We start from the raw sequence: 25,398 nt of genomic DNA, 5'->3' as shown, positions 1-25,398 counted from the left end.
CAACGTCAGTCAATATTCGAAATTTTCTTTTTCAATATTTTTTCATTAATAGCTACTTGACATATTCTTCAACCCATATAAAATAACAAGAAAAAACTCCTCGCTTTGGTTTATTAATTTACTTCTATCTTTAATGGTAGTAATATTGTATGTGAGTAAATTCGTATATTCAAGAAACCGAGAGAATAAATTATTTGAGAATTCGTTTATAAAATATTTAATGAAGTGATAGAAATTAGAAAAGAGAAGATCAATGGGATATTATAAGTTTTGAGAATAAAGGATTCAGGAGTTGTGTATGTGATTGTACTGTACTGTTTACATATACGATAAAACCTAGAATTAAATCTGCTATAAAGTTTGAAGACTGTTTACACATCAGACAGAAATGGAATTTAGACTCTACATCACAATTTATTAATTTCGTTATAAAAATTATAACTTTTTTTTTACAAGAAACTTGAATAATTTGCGATAAATTTCCAGGTTGAACTCATTAAAAGTTTCTATAATTTTGTTAGCACGAACTCATACTAAAATTTTTGGAAATAGCTGATCATAAAGAATAAAACAACAAGAACTGAACTCAACCATATAATTAAGAAACAGTTGAAAATATTTTATTGGCATTTGCGGTGTATGACATTTTATTTACAAAGTTAACAAAGCGTTGGAATTTGAACTGTCAAGCAGTTTTGCTAGGTAATTTAGTTGAAAAATCATTTAAACTTCAAATAAAATACGTCAAATATTTTTTGAAAAGCTTCTACGTCAGAAATCAATTTTCAATTCTTAATTGGATTTATCAATGTTTGGTACATTAACTTAAATTATGTTTTTTTTTCGAATTAGAGAAAACATTTTCTTCACTTCAAACATTTTTTCGACAAATAGCAAATTCGGCAAATTATTATTTTGTGAATTTATATTTAATATTTATTAGGTTTTTTGTTTAAAAATATCTTATAGTTAACATGAACAAAGTTATGTATGTTTGCGCTTGACATATTTACATACAAATATACATACTTTTATATCAGATTTTATTTTAATTTTTTTTATTTGTTTTTTTTTTTTATTGTTATAATTTATTCCTTCTTACGTCAAATATTTGTCTGGGTGTCCTTTTAGACGCCATATAGTTTACATATTGTGTAACATTAAAATAAATAAATTCATATACATGCATACATACTTACAATGTTATATTACATACGTTAATATTAATGTTATACATGTATAATAGTAAATGTTTACAATTGTATACTTTAATACATAATGTATGTTTGAATCAATGTAAACTATATGTATATTTAATTCATGTACATGCATATGTATATTATTGTATAACAATATACATATTATGTATATTGTTATAATAAATATTATTTGACTTTTCATTTTACTAAATTGTTCATAATTTTTTTATATACACATTTTTGTTAATAAAATACAAAATATGTATGAAGAAAAACCGTGCACTTTAGAATTATAATTTTCCTTTTTGGATTAATTTTATGTGTTGTTTATAAGTAGAAATCAGAAGAAATTTAAAAATGATTATAAAAATGTTTATATCGCGGAATAATTAGTTTTTGGAATATTTCAGGTCTCAAGAACTATGCCTTTACTGAATAATTTTTCTTCACTTTAAAAAAAAAACATATTAAACGAATTTAATTTGTATGACGAATAATTTGCATGATAAATTATCAAACTTTCCCTGGAAATCAAGTGTCTGCAAGTTGACTTTTATTACGAGCTAAATTAGCATTTATGTTTATAAATGTAGAAAAATATTAACCTCCTATAACGTTCTTAACCACTGAAATAAGTGTTTGAGGGAAATTTGCATAATCTTACGTACTTTCGCCAACTTATCTCATCAGATTTTGCAGTTAAAATAGCAAAAAAATAATTAATAAATATGTTGTCCAGTTAATCGATTAAGCGTCTATTTCAAAAGTTAAGTTCGAACTGCTTTAATGTTTGCTAATAAATTTGGCCTATTAAAGAGAACACTTTAAGTTAAGCTTGATTTTTAAAGAGAAGTTATCTCTTATGTTTTAAGTCTGTTTAAAAGGACTTATGCTTTTTTGTAAAGTTTTGATTTTATCCAAATGTAAAAATATATTATATGAGTTTCTATTCTGTACTTTTATAAATAAATAATGAAATTTATTATTTCAAGAGACTGTTTAACACGAAATTACATGGATACAGTATATTTTGCACTTATTTCTATATTTGTGTGTAGAAATCTTAGAACCTTGTTCTGAAATATTTCAGTTTTAACTTCAGCAATTTAATTTCTATCATGACTTTTGTGTCACGCCTTTGAGATTTTAATTTTTTCATTTTCATTTCTCTTGTTTCCATTTTTTTTGGAGTATTTCCTGAATGCATATTACAACTGTCTTTATAGCCAAAAAAAATAAATTCAAATAAAAAAAAAGCAATCAGAGCGAGCAGCACAGTTACACACCAACAGAATCTTTTCTGTTTTATACTTTTCATCTGTTTTTGCCCTCTTTTTTCCATACTTCTTCCTTTTAACATCACAAGTCTACATTTTGTACTTATACATACATAATTGATATCAAAAGAATACACAAGGATATTTTAGTTTTTCACACAATAAGGCAGAAAAGAAAATGAATTTTTTTCCTCCATTTTTATTGTTTTTGTTTTTAGCACTTTTCCAAAAATTTTTTGAAAAAAAGTGCTTATTAGTTTCACTCTGTCCGTCCGTCCGTCCGTCCGTCCGTCCGTCCGTCCGTCCGTCCGTCCGTCCGTCCGTCCGTCCGTCTGTCCGTGTGTCTGTTTACAAAACTTCTACACCCTTGAAGATAGAAAGCTGAAATTTTGTACGTACATAGATCTTTACCAGAAACTTATTTCTGTAGAACAAAATTTTTACCTATCTCCTCCCCTCTAGAAGTTATACCCCACCAAACCCCTAAAAATGGCCTTTTTTAACTATTTGTTGCAATGAAACCATAAGCATTTTTGAAATTTTGCAAACACAGAAAGGCAGCTGCTTGCTTCCCCTACCGCGGTATACTATAGTTAAACCTTAGAAAAACAAAATGGCCGCTCAAATTTACCGTTATCTAAAGTCGTTTTTTTCCAAATTTTTGATGTCGTTTATCTTCCAAACCCCAGCCTGTAGAAGCTTGAAATTTTAGGAGCTTTTAGACATTATCAAAAAGTTCATTTCATTAGAAGAAAATTTTTTTCCATCTCCACCCCCTCTCAAGTTATCGCCTCTTGAAATTTGTAAAATTTTAAAATTTGACACCTTGTATTTCCGAAACCGCAAGCTTTTTCAAATTTCTATAAACGCAAAAAGTTAACGGTAAATTCCATGAAATTAAAAAATATAATTATTTTTCTTAACTCACACAATTAAACCTTAAAATCGAGCATTATGTTAACCCCACTTTATATTAATTTTTGCTTTATTTCAAAGACTGCATAAATCGTTCATCCTAAATATATGCAACCCTAGAAATAGTTTTGTATATGAATAAAAATAATTTTAATAGTGTGGTGGATATACATAGACTGTATTTAAAAGCAGAATTTTCACTTGTTGAAGGGAAAAGTGCTACAATACAAACCATTGGTTTGACCCAACTTTATTAGTATTCAAAGTTTTGTTTTATATTTCTTTCGTTTGTCCCTTAGGGTGTTAAAATAATGATATTTTAAATTTGTCATAAGGTTTAAAATACATATAAAAATAAAATATTCATAAAATTTATAATAAATTTAAAAAAAAATTAAATTTAAAGAAAAATTAATAAACACTTTTTTTTTAATATTTAAATTTGTAAAATAATTATTTTATTTTATCTGGGCATTTTTGTTCACACTTTTCCTTTTGAGAATAAATGTTGTATTACATACATACATTGAAAATAAATGAAAGCAATACAAAATTTTAAATGCTCCTCGTTCCCAACATAATTGTGATGTAGTCAATATGCAATAAATAACTTTGCTCAGTTTTATGTCGCAACTTTTCAATAAACCCTTTATCTAACATATTATTACAGTAGGCTCATTCTGTATATCACTCTTCAATAAAGTATATAAGAAATCAGATTTTAAATCTGATTCTTATACTTTATTAAATAATTTAGATACGCCATTTTTTAAATGGAATTTTTCAATTATGGTAGTTTTTACCGACCGTATTGTGTAAACAATAGGTAGGTTATTTTTCAATACGATGAAATCTTGGATACGTTTAAAAAAACGAGATAACTAAGATGAAAAGCTACTCTCATTTAAAATTTTACCTTAACCCTAATTTTATCTGTTTAATGTAAAGGTAACAGAATTTCGTGAAATAAGGCTAGCATTCTTACGACTGTATAGCAAGCAAGTTTTTCAATGTAAAAATTGATATTGCCTTAACCGATAAAAAGCAAGACGTGTATGTACGAAATTTTAAATTTTTGAAAGAGAAGTTTACATGTATCTGAAAGTGTACTTCATGAATCTAATGCTATAACTTAATGGATATTGAACTTTATTTGATATAAATTAATTTATCTATTCAAAATATTTACATATTGCAGTACATTTGTGCTAAAAGCACACTTATGATTACTTTGAATTTAAAATCGTCGTCGAATATAATCGTACTTTTTGAAAATTGTTTACATTTTAAAATTTTTTTTAAAATAAATTTTGAAAATTTTTAATTCTTATTTTAGATTTATTTCGTCTTACTCTCATTCCTCATAATTTTAAAAGTATTTAATTTCTTCCGTAAAATGTATTTTTTGTAAATTTTTGAATATAATACCTTTCTTTATTGCTAATGATCATATGTATATCAATGTTTTTATTACAAGAACATACAAATTTTAGTAATGGCGGTATTCGTATATGCATAATTATGAATAATGACCATAATAAAAAATTAAGCGATAATTTCATATTCAAAACTCTAGAGCAGAATTATTGTCCTCCAGATTGGTAAAAGTTTTCTGTACTTTCAAATTAAATTAATTTATTGAATTATTTAAAATTTTATTGTTTTATTATATTATTTGAAAATTTTATTAATTTGTCGCTTAACATTTAAAACTTAAATTTTTAATCATGCAATGAATTCGAAAGGTATAAGTCAAGGCCTTGATAATACAATGGGAATCAATATGAAAATTTTAAAATTTGGTTATTAAACAACAAAATCGTCTCTTGAAACATTTTAAATTATTTACTTTTTAATATAAATACATCATACATATTAAATATATGAATAACTTATGAATACATAAAGGTCCACATATGAATAATTTATGTATACAAGTTTATTTTACATAAAATCAATAAATATTGGTTACTTGGATGTTATCATGATAAAAACATATAAAAATCTTCTTTACGCTTAAATGTTATACAAATTGTTTCATTTACATGCTATATGCATATACATATATATACATATAAATATTGAAATACACATTTATACATATGTATATTGTATATTTTATAATCGGAGCTTCCACACTTTTTATTTTATTTTTTTTTCTTATTTCTCTATCTAGGATAACAATATAACCTATAATAAATTGTAAGACTTAAAATATCTTGAATTTCTTTTAAACAATATTCAATAATAATGTAAACGAGAAAAAATAGAACTGACAATGTCAATTCTGTGATAACCGTACGAATTTGTTATTCTATGTACAAGTAAATATGCCATAGCTGACTATGGGACAGACTATGATTTTAAGTTGCCGTATTACCATATTAATTTATGGAAAATTTCAGTACTGAGATTTCAATATTTTCTAAGATATGACCAGACTGAAGTTGCATGCCTGCTACCACAAGGAGTCAAGAAATTTCAACGATTTTTATAAAACATAACAGCCCTAATAATACAATTGTTTTGACGAAGTTTCTACATTATAATTCCAATAATTTCTGAGATAATGGCAGCTAAAAGAAGGAGCCAAGCAATTTCAACGACTTTTATCAAATACATTGGCCGTACTAATATAATCGCATGCCTGAAATTTCAATACCACAGCTTTTATAGTTTTTGAGGTATAGCCAAATAAATTTTGAAGTTGTATGGCAGGTACCCGGAACAGTACCTCGATCATAACCAATTAAATAGGGCTATGACATTTACTATAATAAATCATTTGTGAAAATTTGGTAAACTTAGTGCAATTAGTTTTTGATTTATCTTCGTTACGGACAGACAAAGCTAAATCGACTCGAAATTCGACACTGATCAAAAAATATACTTGAGTCTATATCTCAGACCATTATTTCTTAGCGTTAGAAACGGTAAGGCAAATTTAAAATACCCTTCGAACATACGTTCGTACGAGTATAAAAAAATCAAAAAATATAATAAAAATTTGAATATATAATATATACTAAAGAAACGTACATATATGTGTCTATGCATGTATAATAATAATAATAACAAATAATAATAACAGGATGACAAAAAGATCCTTGATATGGATTAACGCAAATATAAGTATACAGATATACACCCGTTCATCCATTATGTACAACCATGTATAACATCTAGTTGAATACACATGTACGTTTGTACATATGCATCATGAACCATGTATACATACTCGTATACATACGTGTATGTAGATGAGAAAATAGTATTGTGAAAAAATCATAATAGAATATAACCATGCATAAATACGCACCCGTATATGTACATATGTATATCTATGTATATATAATATATTCATTAAAATATATTCAAAATTTCAGTCATTTAAATAATCACTTATACATACTAAAATACTATACTCAATGTGTATGTATGAATGTCATAATATAAGCTTAAGCATATGCAGGTATAAATGTGTGTGTATTATTTAGGAGTGAAGGTGAAAGTGGGTCTTGACGTCAGTAGCGAAATATTTAAGTGTAAATTAAAAACAGTAGAATAAACTATCAACAAAAACGTCAATGTTAACAAAAAAAAAAACAAAAAAAAAAGAAAACTAAAATAAATAAAAAGAAAAGTTTGATGTGATCACCGTATAATCGACTGCATTGCATATTTGGTTCATGAACGATGTTTGCAAAAGCAATATAAAATTTTATTACTTTTAAGTGAAAAAAAATTATTAAACAAAAACAAAATAGTGTGATTTTAACAAATGAATGCAAATTAATTCATTTTCAGGGAAAATGTGTTTAGTTTGAAAGCGACATGTTCTTAGAATAGCAATTCTATTGAGAACATTTTATGTACAGAAAGATTTTAATTGGAAAGAAAGTTATTGCTTCTCTAAATAAACAAAGTTTAAATTTTTGTTTCTTAATGCTCCAAAACGGTCAGACTTTCCAAATTTCAACCACTACATTTTTTCAATATTTTTTACTTCACCTAAAAGTAGGCAATATTCACTCGTATTTGTTGTATAGTACGATTTAGGTAAAGCTAGAGCTATAACAAAAATAAGTTGATTGAAAAAGTGTTTCCAATTGTTTAAGAGTATGAGTGCTTTATGAATCATTGATTCAACCCAGATTTATCAACAGATTGATAACAACATTTTAACAATTTTATAATACTATGTGATTTTGTATATGGAATACTGAAAATAACTTTATAATGAATCAATACTATGAATTATGAAAGGTTATATTTCAAGAACCTAAAATTATATTACAAAAATATCTAGACTTCTATATTTCATAAGAAAGAAATAATTTGAAAACTTTTCTAATACTTTTTATAATTTTTCTTATTTTATGCAAAAAACTTTAAAGGCTAGTTAGCATGTCAAAATCTTACTTCAGAATTTTTTTCAATCTAAATTGAAAATCTTGAAATTTAAAGGTGATTTTAGTATTGATTTCAACATCTTATTTTTGCAGTATAAAATTCAACCTAGATTCTGAAGTCGGCCGTAAATTCATTTTTACCTTACCTCATTGATTTCTACTCAAAAATGGAAGGTTTCTGGTCAACTTGTAATGAAACAGTACCTTTCTTATTTTATGTGAGTGTGTCGCCAAAAAAATAATAATAATAAAAAAAATGAAATAAAAAAAACTTTTTCACGAGTTTTTCCGCACAAAAATAAATAAAGAAAAAACTAGGACTATTTTTTTTTTTTTTTTTCTTTTGTATTTTTTCTTTTCCATCTTTTTATTTAAGTTGTTGTTTTATTATTGTTGTTTAATTTTGGTTTTATCGTACATCTTTAATAATCATATTCCATACGCATATATATATACATATATATATATATATATATATATATATATATATATATGTGTGTGTGTATGCATTTCTTATTATAATTGACTAATATGTTTTGTTATTTTAATAATAAACAAAAATACTAACAAGAAAAGAGGAAGAATTCTTTTCTCTACTCTACGTTTATTTTCTCATTAAATCAGGAAAAAAAAAATAACAATAATTTACGTATATAATATCCGTTATAAATTTCCGGTTTAAATTTTTTTTTTCATTTTTGTTATAAACGCGTGTTCGACTAAAAAATTGAGATAATTATTATATAGGAACGAAATCAGATGTGATTAATCACACATTCATATATAGCGAAAATGCTTGTACTCTATGTTAAGTATGTGTGTGTACAATTGTTTGTCATTGATAAACGTGTCAACACGATTTTAAGTGTGATTAAAGGTACATTTTTTCAAAAGACGTGCATATATATGTATCATTTATATTCATACATATTCATATATGTAAGAAACTTGTATTATTGAAGAATTTAGAATAGTGTAATTAAAAATTTTTTATGTTCAGAAATTATGAACGAATCTTATATGCGGGTACAAGTACAATATTAATAATTGTGCTAATAAATTGTATAATTTAATGTGCATGGTGTTCATCATAGTGGTACATTGATGTACTACAGCGCGTAGTTGTGTAGCATATTTCCATAGCGAATGTTCAAAAGTTTCGTTTTGTTTAACACAGACAAAGTTATAGCTTACTTGTAATAAAATCAGGTGAAAAAACAAATTTTCCTTATAGATTTTCTACTACCTAAATCACTTGCAACAGAATAGGCTTCTATTTGCATCAATTTTTTTTCTTATAAACGAAGATCCACACCCTGCTTTAACGTCAACGATCCGCCATAGAGAACATCATGCATTTCAAATTTACAATATGCATAAGTAGTAATAAAAATCGAAATATTCAACTTTTATACAAATGAGATAATAACATTTTAAAATTCTCTATAAACATTACCACACTTCCAAAATGTTTAATTAGGGTTTTTTTAGCACTTTTACCTGCATCTAATAACATTTTAAAAGTAAATTTTATTTTTAAAATTAAAACTAACCTGGCTTTTGAAGTTGTAACATAAAATTTAGAATTATACAGAATTTTTTGAATAATAAAGATTCTTGTCGAGGATGTTAATTATAATTAGTTTTCACTGAATTTTGAAAATATGATAAAAATATAAGAAAAGTAAATCAAAAACTCCAGTCTGTGGAGAACAAAATCTGTTTGGTAGTTTGTGTAAAATGGATTAAATAGTGGAATAGTTATATTTTAACTAAAAATGCTTAATTTTGTGTTTACAAATTTACAATAAAATTGCATACTTTTAGGATCAGTAAAAACTATTACTTTGGCTTGGAAAATGAAATAGCTGTTAAAGAAAATATTTACTTCAAACAAATGCTTTTGTTTTACATGACCAATATAAATATGTATATATGTAATATAAGAATGTACAAAAACATTAAAAAAATGTACGCCAGTAACTAAATTTAATTTAAAAAATCTTCTATGTTTAATTTGTATGAAAGGCCAGTGACTTAATTTTATTTATTTGAAAACTTGCGAAAAAAAGAGTATATTTATTGTAGTTAGAATTAATGAAATGACGTTGAAACTTTAAACTATTCAATTCAAAATAATAGAGGCGTAAACGAAAATTTTAATTAAAAAATTTAAAAAATATTTTATCCACCAAAACTGTGCTGCTTATACATAAAAGAAAGGTTCATTTAAATTTCTACTTTTACAATTTTTGAAGAATTTTTATACATGAATAAAAACATAAAAAAAATCAATCAAAAATGATAAAAAGAAAAAGTTTCCTTTTACTGGGAAAATGCGCAGGTTTACTCATACTCCTAAAATAACTGTTTATTTTTTTTTCTGTTTTTCTAACTCAACTTTTTTTTTATATCTTTGGTTGCTTTTCTATAAATTTTCTTATACTTAACATTTTTATTTCGGACCACTTAATGGAACCATATATACCCACATTTACGCTTTATATACTATATTAGGTATATATAATGTATAGTAATATAATATGTACATTATATTATATATTATAGCTTATATATAATAACATAAATACGTATCATAATCGCATATGCAAGAATCTATATATTGTGAAGTACATAATATGTATATGTACGATATTAGTGAATAAATGCGTCCATAACATTATTATGTTATTGTAACAAATGAAGATATGTATATAACCTACATACATATGTTAATAAATGTATATCTAATACTAACATATTTACATACATACTATACATACTTATAAAAACATATGCTTAATATGAAATACATACATTTGGTATTTTGAAGCAAAACAGAAAAGATAAAATTAAAAAAGAAATGCTTAAAGCATCGCATCATAATATATGAAATATGAACTCGAGGATAACAAGCCAAAGTCATAAAAAGAAAAGGAGAAAAATTAAAAGGAAAAAATGAAAAAAAAAAAATAAATAAGACAAAATTTTTTCTTTTCATTGTCGTTTGCTTTTCTTTAAATTTTTTTCGTTTTTTTTTTTTATTTATTTCTCTTATTTGAAAAATTCATTTTGACGTCATTAATCGCTTGAGCTTTAAGGATATGAAATAAAAAAAAATGATAAAATGAAATAAATATATGTATATAATAGCTTTGGCCTAGCAGTTTCCTTGATATTTTTTCTCTCCTTTTTTTTTGTTCCTTGTTTTTTATATGTTGAATTTTGAATTTTTTGTTTTTTGATTTTCTTATAGTTAATGATGCCATAGTTGTCCTTTTAAATTTTTTTTATTCCATTGCTATTTTTTTATTTCTATTAAGAAAATAGTTTTATATCTAAATGTTTGCATACATATATATTTCATTCATATTCATATATGGTAAATAAATGTTGTCAAATATCTTATAATGAAAAAGTATGTTCAGAATGTTTCGCTCACGTTTGCAAAATTTAAAGTTATTTTCAAAGGATTTAAATCAATTAAAAGAAAGAAAATAAAGTCTTTGACCAAACTGAAATTTTTCGTTAAAAAATTTTGTACTTCGCCCACCCGAAAAGCTGTTTCTTCTTAAAAAATCTCAGTTGAAATAATCTCATTGTATTTGGTTTGCTGTTTGGCCAAATTATATTTGATTATACTTATTGCTAATAACAGTACAGTATTATTTCTGAAATTTGATATTAATAATATTATAGAGTCATACAGCTCCAATTCAATAGAATATAATACTAAATTATAATCGAATAATTTATTTATAACTTTAAAATTAAAAATCGAATAACAAAATCGAATTAAAATTAATCGAACAAGTTTTATAACATAATTACGTGTTGAACTTGTTGACAAGCCAATACATAATGGCAGTCACGTGAGAAAAATTAATTTTGATGATTATAATTATTTTACTTTTCAATTTTACTTTTCAAGTATTTTTTTTATAAATTAACATTTTGGTACACTGTTTTAATTTTTAAATAATTATTAATCCGAAATATAATTAGAATTCAAGAAATTTATCAATAATTTAATTTTCGAATTATTTTAATCATCTCTGCTGCTCTTACAATATTTATACTACATATATATAATTCTAAATACCATATAAATTTACTTTTCAGTTGTAAGATTGTAATTAAATTTTTATAATAAATATTAATAATAAGACTAATAACCTTTGCCTACTTGAAATAATTTATTTTCACTTTATTTTTTTTCTGAATATTGCTACATACATGCATATATGTATATTTAAATGTGTTTGCTTCTATATTTTTTGCTTTTTGGCAATAAAAAAATTATTTTTTTTAAAGTTTTGTATGAGATAATTTTTTTTTTGTTTAATTCTGCATGATGTAAATTAATTTCATTTATAATAAAGCAGCAAGTAATAAATTGTTCCTTGTGACATAAAAATCATACAATAAATAATCCAAAATAGTCGGTATTTTTGCTAATAATTATTATATTAAACTGAATGTGATCATCGCATTTTTGACATATAAGAGTTATATTTGTACATATGTTTGTAAGCTTCATGTATTTTGAATTTAACACATTTAAAAAATAAATTACTATAGTTTATATTATAAAAATTAAAATATTTTCATATCTTAAATTGTGAGATTATTGGACATGCATTTGAGAAAGTTTTTTTTAAATAAGATATCTTAAATATTTTTTAAAGTACATTTTTGATTAAACAGTCTATGAAGTTCAATGAATTGTGACACTGATTCTTTTTACGATTCACTTTAATGTAATTATTCCTAATTTCTTAAGGTAATTTTAGGTAATTCTAAAAATACCTAAGTTGTTATAGATACCATTATTTGCTCTTGCATATTTATAGGAGAAGAATATTTATAAAAACGCTTACATAAATGTTAAATTATTATTTTTTCCCATGAGAATTCTATAATGTACAAACTATATTTCAAATTCAGGTTTCTAGTACTTAAAATTTATGAAAAAAGTAATTTAAAAATTTTGATAATTACAAATTTGTTCAATAGTTTTTTTAAATAATTCACTTAACGTAAGGTATTTGTGGACGCGTTTAGTAATTTTCAATGGAATGAATTATAAAAATGTCAGAATTAGAATTTTATCAGGGAGTAACTTGAAGAATGTTAAAATAAAATTGAAATAATTTCAATTTATTATTTTTAACAATTTTTTATTTCTGGCTTAGCTTTGTAAACAGGAACAGGAGCAGACAAATAGACATAGTAAAATTAACAGGCATATTTTTACAACATTTTTTCAAACGTGCTAAAAACAAGTATAAAATATGAATTTTTTTTTTATAACTTTTATATTATGTGGGAATATTTATGTATGTGCAAACAAGTTGAAGAAAAACCTTAAAATTTTTAAATTTTGGTGTTTTATTTTTTTTATGTATTTTTTTTTTATTTTTTAAATTATTTAATTGATTTTACACTACAATTTTATATTTAATTTTATTTATGATTTGGTTTTTCTCGTTTTATTTACTATTTTTATTTCGGACCACATAAGTAGAATTTTTTCATGGTAATGTACATATGTAGATATACGAGTATATATAAAAGTATATAATTTCAAATGTGGATATTGTTTAGAGATAAAAGAAACATATCAAATTTTTCATTAGCTTAAAGAATTGAAGAGAAGAATGAGAAAATAAGAATAAATAAAATAAACACAGAGAAAGAGAACATATAAGAGAGGTAGAGTGTAAGGATGAGAAAGAGAAAATTGAACTTAAACTAGTATAATATGCTGATATACATAACACACATACACACACAAACTTAATTTCAAATGCTCTAAAAGCTTTGAACATTTCTCATTCTAAATGTAGAAAAGTTTGTAAATGTTTCTGATAATTTTCTGATAAAAATCAATTACATTATGTTATATACATTTATACAAATATTCATATACATTTATAAACAATATAATGCATTTTACAAGTTAAAAATTAAATTGATAAAAAAATTTGTTTATTTATAATTTTTTTTTAGAATTTTGTTGATAATTATTTATGTTAAATTGCTGATAAACGTTCAAGTATATTTAAAATAATAACTCTTGTTTTGTACTTACATAAATAAGTATGAAAGAAAATAATGAAATTTAAAAAATATTGCCTACGTTACGGCGTTTTAAAAAAATTTTACTAGAATTTCACATTTTATTTTCTAAAAAAATATTCGCTAACTTAAAGTTAATTTTTACCGGGCGAATTGTATACAATAAGGTGGTATTTGTGATGGCACCAAATTTTGGATGTCGAGTTTTCGGTGGGAATGCACTTAGTAGGGCAGTGCAATTAAACTATACTTTTAAAGAGACGTCGGTCTGTGTGTAAACCAACCGATTTTAATGAAATTTGATATATGAGTTTATTTAATATATGAGTTTATTTCACAAAACAAAATTCTGCTGATAGCCAAATTTACATTTTTCTAGGTATGTTAGCTAAAAGCTTGCTAACTTTCGTAAAAGTGAAAGAAAGCATTCAAAATGCATTTTCATAATCTTCTGTAATACTTTCACTAAACTTGGCTATACCCTTTGCGGTCGATTATGTGCTGACCACATCAAATTTTTAATTTTAAAATTAAACTCAGTACTTAGGAATGGCAGTGCATTCGAATCAAAGATAACATAAGCATGGAGATGCAAACTCTCATATAAAAATTTTTGTGCTCAGATAAAAATCTCTAAAGTGCCTGAATGAATCTGAAGTGATATCAATCTAGTAATTTAAGAGTTACTAATTAACAAAATTAAACGATGTTTTGTGCTTATTTATACAAATTATTTATATTTTATTAGAATAGCATCTTTAAAAAAAGACCGTTTATCACATGTCTGTACAACTTTCAAATTTAACATTTGTTTCAAACTAAAATTGAATTCGCTGTAAAACAAACTCAGTTGTTTTTTACATGATCATCTACATAATACGAGTATACATACTGTATGTAAATCTATGAAATCCGAACTATCAATTACAATAATATTTTAGCATATGATAATAATACAACTGTATATATAGTATTTGATAATAAATTAGCTTTATCTACTTAAGCAGAGTATATAAGCTTTAATAAAAACGAAAAATAAAAATAAATAAATATGTACCATATGTAGATATACTTAGATGGATGTATGCATGTGTATTAAAAAAAAATATTTAGCACGAGATTCTTACAATATAATAGTGTCACTACACTGTATAACAACTAAATTATTTACTACTTGCTCCTATTTAAGTATTCGATGTGACGTCAAACCGATTTTTTTTTTTTGAATTAAAAATACATAAAAAATTGCGAAAAAAATGAAATTAAATGAAATGTTATAAAAAAAAATATTTTTTTTAGCGTGAGAGTATTATTAAGCATATACACAATTCACACATACGTACATATCGAAATTTATATGCATATTGTTCTCTTATATATACCTACATATACACATTATTTATATTGACATTGGAAAATTATAGTAAGAGATTTTATTTTAGTATGGAATTGGATAATATAGGTATAGAGATGAGGTAAATGGGTTAGTGTTGATATAAGGCATAAATTGAAAAAAAAAAAGAAAATTTTGTTTAGCATGACTGAGTTGGCAATGTTGTGCTTTGTTGGTTTTTTTACCCAAATTTTTTTTTTTAATATAAAAGATTTACCGTAAAAATATGAAAGCTTTTATTTTTTGAATTAAACTTGTTCTAATCTATATACATACAGTGTATATGTGTTATGCTTGTATATGACTTTCCGTATATAAATGGAATTTTATATTTGGTTTAAGATTTACCGTTAGATGTTTGTAAATGTGTACACATATAAATAATTTTTTTTTGTTAAATTTTTCGGATTTTTTATATTATTTTTGTTTGACCGCTTCGTTTTATTGTTTTTATTGTTTGTAGAAAGTAGAGATAAATATGTAATAAGAAAAAAGGATCAAAGTATACTGTTTGAAGAAATCGCATTGATTAAATTTAAAACCCAGATTAGGAGACCTAAATAATTTTTTAAAATTAAAAGATAAAGATTTTTTATTAATATTGTAACCAAAACATAAAAAAAATCATTCACATTTAACACATTTACTTAAGCTTTCCGGTTATTAATTTACAACTTTACATGAAAAATATTCTAACTAATATATTTATTACAGTTGAGTTCAACTCATGTATACTTCATAGGTCGAATAGTATTTAGAAAAAATTTAATTTCTATTGACTTAATATAGCTATTTGAGATTTAACATTAGAAGAGTGTTTGCCTTGTTATTAAACTTGTTTTAATCTTTAACATTTTTATAGTATTAGTAAATAGTTTTTGAAATTATTTGTCAGCTATTGTAAGAACTTGTACAACCATGAAAAATTTTATCAGAACGGTCCTGTTACTTGAAATCTTTATATTAAATTTTAGTATTCGAGACTTTATTGATTTCGAAATAAGATTAAAATATTTTTGAAGTTGTGCAGAAGGTGAACTCATACAACTACGTCAACATTTTTTCGAATTATTAGACATAATTTTGTTAAATTTTTAGTACCAAAGTCGTTTATGCAAAATATAATTTACGGTTTCTTGGATTTATATGGCAGCTTTTATTTTTGGATTTATATGGCAGCTGTTTTCGAACTGATACCTTCTTAGTCTTGCAAACGGAGCGAAAAACTTATAATATCTTTCGAAAGTTAACTCGTCCGAGTATAACAAGAGAATGCTTATTCAATGTAGGTGTTTGTGACTAAAAAAAATTTTATTTGCAAAATTAAAAACATATTAAACTTTTTGTGTATGTATACTTAAAAAAAAAATTCCTTTAAAAAGCACTTTCTTTTGTAAAGGTTTGTTATTTAAGCCAGTTCTTGAACGAATATGAAGAAATCTTTTAAAATTTGCTCAAAAAACTGTTTTTATCTTAGATTTAATTAAATAAAATATGATGATGCAATTTTTAATTAAATGGCACTGAAATTAATTATAAAAATTAACACAAATTTTAAATTAAAAATTTTTTAAACATGAGAACAAAAAAAGAAGAAAATTAAAGAGGAAAATAAAATAAAAAATTACGCTTTCCAAAAAAGAAAATTTTAAAACAATCTTTATTACATAAAAAAGCTTTCTAAATAATTAATTAATATTTTTAAATAGTGCTTAATTATCAATTTAAATATAGTTTAATTCTAAGTATTTGAAATACTCGTATAGTTAAAAACGATGTTCCTTTAGTTGATTTTTCGTTTGTTTTTTTTGCCTTTGTTTGATAAGAAATTTGGTAGAGTTATTTAAAAAAAGAAATTCACGTAAAAATTAACAGATAGAGAAAAAATCAATTTCTAATAAATCTTGTAACATTGTTTTTTTTCGGAAATATGCGAATGTGAATAATAATTAAAAAAAATATTTTTGGAATAACAACCAAGATTTTTTTTATTTTACATACTTTTGGTTTACTCAGCTTATAGTTCAATATAAAAATTAAGTTTTCTTTAATCTTTTCTTCAATCTTTAGTTCATAAGTTTTATTGTTCTTTTTGAAAATTACAAGATCAAAGTTACAATTAGTGTTTTTATTCAAGCCTGTGTTTGCAGCATTAATGATGAATGAGAAGCTTGAGTATTTATTTAAAAATTTTAAGACATTTTATTATTTTACAACTTAATATTATTTATTTAATAGAAAAATATTCCTATGTTGCATCTTTTGATATTGTAAATGTTTAATTAATAAATTTTAATATTCCTGTATTTTCCTTTAAGAATCACCAATATTTTATACGCGCATGCTACATAACCACACAATAAATCATAAATTGTTAGTGTTGAATGCTAACAAAATTTTATTTTTCATTTTCAATTAAAAATTACAATATTCAAATCATGATTTTTCCTTTTTATAATAATTTGCTTAATCAATATTTTATACATATAACCCTACTTTATTTAATAACCTTAAAAAGCACTATCTTCTTTAATATTCAAATATTAATTTAAAAATAATCAAAGATATTAATATTATATAGAGTGTATGTCATAAAATATCCTTCAAATAATTTATTTGTCTAAAAAATAAGTCAATCAAAAAAAAAAAAATTTTTGACAAACAAAACATTTAACCCATTTATTTTATATTACACAAGGGGGGAATTTTTAATTTAGTTTTCCCATAATTTCACAAAAATAATAAAAAAAAGGAAAAGTTTCAAATTATATTTTCAAATTACATATATGCATATGGTTGTAGGTATGTATGTGTAGAGGCCATATACAAATTTCAATTTTCATAATATAAATTCCATATATCTTTTAGAAAAATTAATTAATAATCAATAATATTGGAGTGAAAATAATGCGTGTACAATACATATATACATACATATAAATAAAATTCAGTAATATTATAGTAAATGTGAATAAAACTTAATAAAATAAATTCAGGTTTTATAATATTAAAGTTTAGAAGAGAGTATACATGGCCCTATTCAACTAATCAAATTCCCAAAACAAATTATATTAAATTAAAATTGATGTATGCATGTATGTGTATATATGAAACTTTATATGATTATATCGACAACCATCACTTAAATTATTAATGTTGTGCGTAAGTATAATTTAAATATATAAAGTTACAGTAAATATACTAAATTTATTACAATATTTATATTAAATTTATGTTACATTTTTAGGAATATAAAATAATTATAGAGTAAATTTATTATTGATTCATTGATTAGCTGATGTGGCCGATGCAACAGGTCCATCCATGACGGCCATATCATCAGCCAGCGTACTCTTACTAGAGACTTGCAAAGTTGTTTGTTTCTTCTGCAAAATCTGTATAAATTTTTGATATCACTCTTCAAAACATTTATTATACACAGAAAATAGGATTCATCAAATATATTGATTGAACAATAATATAACCTGAACTTTAAGAAATTATTCAAAATTAATTGATAAAAATGGGGCTTTTCTATTTTTCAAATAATTCAATACTGTAACTGATTACAAAAACCAGAGCCTTAAAAAAAAGTTCTGATCTGCAATTAGATTCAATCAAGACAAAATATTTATTTTTCTCTATTAAAGCAATAAATTATTAATATTTCGGCTTTACGCAAGATGAAAGTTTTTAAGTTTTTATGCTGGCTATGGTAGACAGAAGCTTTTACATTATTAGCTCTTAATTTGTACATATTTAATAAAAATTCAAAATAATCGTAGACGCTTAAACACACACACTTTTTCTATCGCATAGTTATACTTTGGAATGACTTTAAAAACTAACTTTTATTTAAGACCAAGTTTTTTTTAAAATTTTTGATTTTCTTTTTCTTCTAGAAGGGAGGAATTTTAGAAGGGAGAATTGGCCCAAAATATCGCCTACATCGAAATTTATAAAGTTTGTATTTTTGATAATTTACATTTGTGAAACTTTAAGGTTTTCCGAATTTCTATGAAAGACAAGAGATAACGGTAATTATAATGCAATTAAAATATGTAATTGTTTAATTAATTTTAATGCAATTAAAATTGTAATTGTTTGTGGCAATTATACTAATGCTTCTTTAAATTTTTTTCTTCTCATCCTCAATGTATGCAACAATTTAAATTTTTTGGTATTTTAGCAAAAATAATTCAAATTGCGAACAGATTGCCTTTTAAGAAAAGTATTGTCACTTATTCAAGTACTTTAGTTTGCTACAAATGTTCAACAATTTGTGCCACAATCACTGGTTAGGTCCAAATTTGTTAATCTATCTTTCACATTATAAGAAAATAAGAAAATTGTATCTCAATGTGCGTATAGCTACAATGGTTGTATTATGAAAAATATCTTTAAAAATGAATCGAAAATTTAAAATGTTTTATATAAAATATTTTTCTACAATTTTTATTTTCACTTTCATACCACAAAATGTAAGTTCAGTAAATTTAAGTTTGTTCAATCAATTTGACATAATGAAAAATTTAATGTTATATAGCGCAAATAGATTTCTACACATTTTGTTAAATGTGATTAAATCTTTCAAAAAAAAACAAACATTAACATTAACAATTAAATTCTTGTTATTTCTATCAGTAACAAAGATTTATATAAATAATTAATCTAAAAAGTCTAAAAATTTATGTTAAAAATCATATTGAAATGTTTAAATGTACAATTAAGTCTATACGTATACAAAATAAATTTAGATGAAAAAATGTGACACTAATTATTGCATGTGCACTTTAATTTTTTTTACAAAATATAATTATGTGGCATAATGTAGTCCGAATAATTAAAATAAATTATCTAAGTAATTTATCTAATGATTTGACACAGTTTAATAATGTTTTTTTTTTTTGCTTTAGTTACCATATTCTTCATAATCATTAATTTGCTTTTTATATATTGAGGATTATAATTGTAAAATAGCAAAGTTTAAATTAAATTTTGGTATATTTGAAGCCATAAATATGTAGTTTAAAGATTTTGCAATAGTCTTTAATAACCTTTATAGCTTATCAATCTTATATCTATGATTTCAAATGGTTATCATTATTTTTTTAATTAAATTAAATTTAAATTTGAAATATGTAATGACTAAATTCTTTTTTGATTCGAAAATTATGATAAAATTTTAATCTGTAAGTAGTTGATCGAGTTTAGCCCTAACTACAATGGACAGATATAATTATGATATCAAACGATGCTATAAAATTTTATTGATTGTAAAATCATTTGATATCACAATATTAGATCAGCTATTGATGATGATGCTATCAAATGATCTTATTATCAACAAATTGAAAGTTAAACTATAATCAGCTCCATCTTACCATGAAATCAAAATGCTGAAAACTTGTTTGAAATGAAAACTGTTATAATTTCTTAAATTACTTTTACTTCTGAATTCAAAACAAATTTTGCTTCAACTTTATTTTTAACTTAAATGTTTTCTTTTTTTGCTGCCACTGTCTATGCGATTATAAAGAAAGATTCCAAAATTTAACAAAATATTATACAAATATTAATTATAGATAGTTCTTTATGCGACATTTCCATCTAGCGCCCCAAAATTATTATTACCTACATATTATTACGATATCATATCGTAAATACAATCACTTTGTTAATGTAATGATCAGTGTGATCGAGAAAAATCAGTGTGTAATTTATTAATTACATTTAATATATAAATACAAAATCAATATTCAATTACAAATACAAAAATGCGTGATCTCTTAAGTGAATTGTTAAAAATTTTATTTAAAATAATTTTATATTATATATTTATCTTAATCCGCACATGCTTATATTAAAAATTTTAGATTTTTTTTTTTTTATAATTACTTTAAGTATTATAAATATCTTAATACTCTTTTTGTACAATCTATCTAATAAATACCATAGAGAAACAAATTAATCCGAATTTAAACTCTTTATTAATCGTATTTTACCATACATAATAGTTTTATCAAAGTCAGATAAAAAATATACAAAGTTGATCGCATAATATTACATAGACTATAATGCAGAGAGCCTCTAAATGTGTAAATTAACAATTTTTTAGTTTTTTCTTGTTTGTATATTTTTCGCATGTTGAATAGCTCACAGATTATTCCCAATTGTAACAAATACCATATACAAAGACTAAGTATGTATACATTTTATTATCAAAATGGATGTGCATATCATGGATGTTTGTGTAGCCAGTTTTTTTGTTTGCTATCATTAAATTTTTTTCTCTGCTTTTCTTGTTTATATTATAGCAGCAATTAACGAATTTTTAAATGACACCTATCTAGTGTTGATATCGTTTAATTGATGGTGTTGTCGACCAAGTAAGCAACGCTATTACACCGCTAGCTAAATTTCAATTAAGATGAAATAATTTTTTTTTTTCACATTTTATTTTATTTTTTGTGTTTTTTTTTCTTCTCTTGGTTTTGTATTGAATGCAATTCAAGTTCCTTATATGTAAGTTTACATGTTGTACATACATACTTTATAGTATGTAATATGCATTAAATAATGTGTACATATATAAATATGTGAAAATTCTATGCAAAAATAATATGCGTTACGTATATGTATATATGTAATTGTGTGTTAAAATGCAATAATAATTATTTATTTGATGGCGCTACTTGAACATTTTAAATTTAAAACTTTAGTTAAATGAATACAATATATTTATATAGATGTGACTATAGTATGTATGTATATAAGTGTTTTTTGAGACTAAAAAATATTTTTACGTTTTAGAATTTTTTGTTTTTATTGCTTTCATTTTATTTTCTGTTATTAAATTTTTGTAACAAATAATAACGCTAGAGTTATCTATGCGACTGTCAAATGAAATCATTTTTGATCTGATCTCATTTAAGTTTTTACCTACATTTGCATGAATATTATTATAATATACATATCGTATACATATGTGTATACATATGTTTACATATTTTTAGTTTATTTATAATAGTCACGACTTTATTATGTGATAACATTGTAGAATAACAGTACTACATTAAAATATATTTTATGCTTACTATCAAAGTATCTAATAAATTTTCTAATATTTTTTTTAAAACGATTCAGTAAATTCCCGCATTCTATAGAGTCAGTCTGTACCAGTTTTACCAAACTACGGTGTCATATAAAATAATTTATGATTTTTTGCTTATACGCTGCATTAAATGAACTTCAATTATTAATTACAGGTTGTTATTTCCCGATAATATATTGATCATCATTTTAATATATAACTACCAGAACTTAAGGTCATGTGTTGCCGGTTACATTATGTTCAATTTTGACAAGATCCAGTGGGATCTTCATTAAAAAATAACAAACAAGAATAAGTATTAAAAATAAGTAATGATAAGCACATAATGACACATAAGTATTAAAAAACTCAATTCTCTTTAAAGTTATTCGAATTATGAAAATTAAAATTATAAGACCGAAATTAACAATAAAATACATCCCACTGATTTAGGATAATTTTAATGTTGCAATATTATATTTACATTACATTATGTAGAATATAAGTTTTATGGTACCGCATGTACCACCATACTTCAAAATGACCTGTTATAACATTATATTTTCCATAAGTAAACAGTATTTCAACAGCAACGAGTGCTTCTTCAAAACTTATACAAAATAATTTTTCATAATTTCGCTGAAACTAAATTAAACTTACTAGTCAAAGTTACTAAAGTAATAAATTGTAATTTTAATATTGTTTTAACGTTAACTCTAACGTAGTTTTGAATTCTACGAGAAAAACATCTTTTACGACTAGTTTAATTTATTCGTAAATTGGAAGTCATTAGGAATTTTAATATTAACTATACTGTATTATGTAACAATATTTTACAAAAATTGTGTTAACTAACAAAAAAATATTTTGAAAATTTTTATTAGCCTATAATTATGCAATCAAATCATACGCTAATAATAAGTGACCATAAATATGTAATCGTTATGATTTTAATTTTCACGATGGGTTAAAATTCATATATTGAGTAATAGTCGTAGCTTCTATAGTAGTCGATAATATCAGATCTAATTTTGATAGTTTATAAACAAAAACTCCATTTAAATGTTGTGTAATAATATTTTTGAAAATACTGTATTTTTAAATTCTATATATGTATAATAAACTATTGCGTTATATTAGACTAGAGTAATCATATGTGTACTTGTATTATTGCTATTAATATTGTGTTTTTTATTGCTTATTTTTTATTTGTCGTTTATTTATTTAATACAAAAATATGAATATTTATTTTTTTTTTGTCATTAAACGTTATGGTTGCGTTCATTTTCATTCTACACATATATTTTCTGATTTTATATTTTCTCCACTTATGATATGCTTGATTAAAAATAGTCTCAATAAAGTTTAATGTTGTCATATTTAATGACCGATCATTTGACGTACTTTTTATTTTTGTTTTTTTTTCAGCTATATATACATACATTTTGCCCATGGTTATTGAAATTTTAGTTTGTGATATATACACAATATCCATATAGAATATAAGTGCACATAATAATATTTGCTACTTTATTATACTGAATAATGTACAAAATATTAGTATATATTATAATATATGTGGTTTATACTTTATAGTGTATAAAATATTGTTCACTTATTTTTTAAATAAGTGAACTGCCTCTCTATTTGAGCTTGACTCGCGTAAATTTAATTGAACAATGTTTTTTTGTTTTTATGCAGTCTTTTATTTTCTATATGCTTTGAATCTATAACATGTAAATTAGAATTTTCTTTCGATTATAGAATATCTCGGGTTCATATAATAAAATATGAATAACTATAAATAAATGCAAATTATGTATATGTATGTAAGATAATACCACTAAATAATGAAGTATATTTTTAATTTTAAGGTAGGTAAGGCTCATTTAATAATTTATATATTTTATAAATTATCCATCGCTTATTTATAACATACATGATTATTGCTTAAATATAATCCAATTAATAAAATCTAGTGAAAAAGCATTTTATTTTAAAATTTTTTAGATTAAAAAAAAATCAAATTAAAAGTTTTTGTTTCTTCATTAATTTGGAAGTTCTAATTTTGCAGTTAATTAATAAATATTATGTGAAATGATACTCACAATAATAAATAATAAACCACGAAATACAAATGAATGAGTATCGTATTAAAATTGTAAATTTTTTAACAAATTCCAATTAAGTTGTGCCCGGTTACTCAAATCAAAAGAATTTATTTTTAGATCTCTTCAAATGAAATTGCATTTGTTAATATTTTAAAGACCTTCGATTAGCTGTGCAACATTTAATCTTGATAAAACATTTATTAATTCTCCATGGAGACTTAAACCTTAATTAAGAACAGTATTTATTTTTTTCAATTTTCACATGCAATCAAATTATAAGCAAATTAATTTAGTAAAAAATTCATAACATCTTTCATATTTCTACATCAAGTAAGTGCCCTTATTCAAATTGATATTCAAGAAGATTTGTTTGAAAACAAACCGAAATCGTTCTCTTTAAGAAATCCTTCATACATACGTTTACATATTATTAACAATGAGATTATAGCCAATGTTTATATTCAATATTTAAACTACTAAAATGAAATTTATTCTCAAGAACTATTTTGTTGAATATATTCAACGTAATTAATAACTTCTTTGAAATATAGAAACACTTTCTTAGCTTGTTCAATTTCGTAATTTCTCTTTTATATACTTTTAGTTGTAAAATATTAATGTAATTACTCTAGAGAAATACAAAACGTTTCAAAAAATCTCTTGCAATCTATATATACTAATCCATAAAAGCACTCATATACTTAAGAATTTCATTCTTAAATTACGTACACTTAAGAATGTATAATAAAATTTATAATATCAACGTAAGAAATGTAAAAACTTTTTATTTCAAATAAATCAATTGTAAAATTTTAATAGATTTTTAAGAGAAGAGGTCAAAATGAAAGGCTAAAATTAAATTTAAAATCATTAAATTTTAAAATATATTTTTTTTTATTTTTCAATTTCAATATTAT

The 25,398-nt window shown here is 23.5% G+C and overlaps 1 protein-coding gene across 1 annotated transcript in view; it reads right to left on the bottom strand.

The window, feature by feature from the left end:
- Positions 1–25,398, bottom strand: part of LOC129606063 (uncharacterized) — a 41,596-nt gene that overhangs the window by 6,590 nt on the left and 9,608 nt on the right. The gene's annotated exons all lie outside the window — the stretch shown is intronic.

Source organism: Condylostylus longicornis, unplaced genomic scaffold (assembly GCF_029603195.1).
Source record: "Condylostylus longicornis isolate FDR11 unplaced genomic scaffold, ASM2960319v2 ptg000017l, whole genome shotgun sequence".
NCBI lineage: Eukaryota > Metazoa > Arthropoda > Insecta > Diptera > Dolichopodidae > Condylostylus > Condylostylus longicornis.
The sequence above is the reverse complement of the archived record's forward strand: the minus strand, read 5'-3'. Positions and strand labels throughout refer to the sequence as shown.